The sequence below is a fragment of the Octopus sinensis genome, linkage group LG4, assembly GCF_006345805.1.
Source record: "Octopus sinensis linkage group LG4, ASM634580v1, whole genome shotgun sequence".
Taxonomy (NCBI): Eukaryota; Metazoa; Mollusca; class Cephalopoda; order Octopoda; family Octopodidae; genus Octopus; species Octopus sinensis.
In genome coordinates this window covers 107065573-107068072 of record NC_043000.1, presented here as the reverse complement: position 1 = coordinate 107068072, position 2500 = coordinate 107065573, and the positions used below count along the sequence as shown (strand labels likewise).

The 2500-nt window shown below is 44.2% G+C and overlaps 1 long non-coding RNA gene across 1 annotated transcript in view; it reads right to left on the bottom strand.

Annotated features, from left to right (window-relative positions):
* The window catches only part of LOC118763065, a 47028-nt gene that overhangs the window by 42049 nt on the left and 2479 nt on the right, over positions 1-2500 (bottom strand). The window contains exon 2 of the long non-coding RNA XR_004998819.1: positions 1348-1357. This is a non-coding gene — a long non-coding RNA (uncharacterized LOC118763065). The remainder of the gene's footprint in view (positions 1-1347; positions 1358-2500) is intronic.

Here is a 2500-nt window from a genome sequence, read left to right as displayed (position 1 = left end):
ATACATACATGCATGCATGCATACATACATACATACATACATACGCATTCACATATCAACAATTACATACCTATATATAGATATATTACATATATATATATTCTTTTTGTTCTTTTTATTTGTTTCAGTCATTTGACTGCGGCCATGCTGGAGCACCGCCTTTTAGTCGAACAAATCAATCCCAGGATATATTGTTTGTAAGTCTAGTACATATTATATCGGTATCTTTTGCCGAGCCGCTAAGTTACCGGGACGTAAACACACCAACATCGACTGTCATGCATGGTGGGGAGGACAAACACGACACACAATCACACGCACACACACAAACCTATACACACACATACGTATACATACATACATACATACATACATACATACATACATAGATACATACATACATATATATATATATATGTGTGTATATATATATGTATATATATATATATATATATATATATATATATATATATATATATATATATATATATATATATATATTGGTTTTTTGTTTGGCATCCTTTCTGTCTCGGGAGACAATGGAGTTGCGCATTTTTTTTTTTTTTTTCTAGGTCTAGTCCGGCTGTTATATTTTATTTCCTGTTACATTTCTTGCTGTGGCTGTGTAGTCCTATCCTGGACAAACACTCCCTCTGGCAGGTACTGCAAATGTAGCGAAGACTGTTCCTAGCTGATTGTAGTGCCATGGTCTCTTGTTTATGTCTCTTCCTTTCTTTCCATTTCTCCTCTCTCTTTCTGTCACTCCTCTGTATACCCTCTTTTACTGTACGTCGCCATTCTCCACGGTTGCCGGCGACTGCCTCCCAACCGCTAATGTTGATGTTGCAGGCCTTCATATCCCTTTTGCAAACATCCTTGTAACGCAAGATCGGTCTACCCACAGACCTAGTACCCCTAGCAAGCTCTCCGTAGAGTATGTCCTTGGGGATTCTGCCATCTTTCATACGGCTACCATGCCCAAGCCATCTCATACGTCTTTGTGTGAGGAGTGCAAACATGCTTGGTATTCCTGCTTGCCTGAGGACATCTTTGTTGGGGATATGATTCTGCCATTTGATGTGGAGGATTTTTCGGAGGCAGCGCAGGTGAAAGATGTTTAGGCGACGCTCTTGGCGTGTGTATAGCGTCCAGGTCTCGCTTCCATACAGTAGAGTGCTGTGTACACATGCCTGGTAGATCTTCATTTTTGTGGTCTTGGTCAGCTTATTGTTGTCCCAAGCCCGTTTGGAGAGTTGGGCCATCGCAGTAGCTGCCTTGCCAATGCGTATATTGAGCTCAGCGTCAAGGGATAGGTTGTAGGTGACGGTAGAGCCCAGATAGGTAAACTTCTCCACCTCTTGTAATCTGTGGTCTCCAATATGTATGTTTGGGATGTCCGATGTAGCCTGGCCCATGATGTTGGTCTTCTTAAGGCTGATAGCTAAGCCAAAGTCGTTACATGCTTGCTCAAAACAGTTAATGAGCCTTTGGAGGGCTTCTTCTGTGTGTGTTACCAGAGCGGCATCATCAGCAAATAACATCTCCTTGATCAGGACGTTTCTGATTTTGGTCTTGGCACGCAGGCGCGAGAGATTGAACAGTTTCCCGTCACTTCTACTGTGCAGAAACACTCCATCATCTGATGTCTGAAAGGCATGTGACAGCAGAGTGAGAAGAAGATGCCAAACAATGTAGGAGCGAGGACACAGCCTTGCTTTACCCCGTTTTTTATTTGGAAGGCGGCTGATGTTGAACCGTTGTGCTGTATGGTGCCTTGCATGTCATCATGGAAAGACTTGATGATCCTCAGCAGCTTTGGTGGACATCCGATTTTTTGGAGCAGGAGGAAGAGGCCTGTTCTGCTTACCGAGTCAAAAGCCTTTGTTAGATCAATGAAGGCCATATATAATGGCATTTTCTGCTCTCTGGACTTCTCCTGAAGTTGGCGTATGGAGAATATCATATCGATAGTTGATCTGCTTCTTCTAAAGCCACACTGCGATTCCGGATAGATTCGAGAAGCAAGTAGTTGTAGCCTGGCCAGGATAACGCGGGCAAAGGTCTTTCCAACAGTTCTTAGAAGGGATATACCACGGTAATTGTTACAATCACCACGGTCACCTTTGTTTTTGTAGAGCGTAATGATGTTGGCATCCCGCATATCCTGAGGGACTGTACCCTCTTCCCAGCACTGACACAGAAGCTCATGAAGGTGCCGAAGCAGGATGGTGTTTTTGCCGGCTTTGATGATCTCTGAGGGGATGCCGTCTTTTCCCGGAGCCTTATTTCTTGCTAGGGAGTCAACAGCCTTGGTGAGGCTCTGCTATAGATGGCGGACTGTCAAGTTCGCACATGACTGGCAAGATCTTGACACTCTCGACTGCAGCCTCAGCCACTGTGGTCTCCCGTGAGTAGAGATCCTGGTAGTGCTCCACCCATCTATCCATTTGCTTGCCTTGATCCCTGATGAGATCTCCAGTAGTTGATTTCAGAGGGGCTG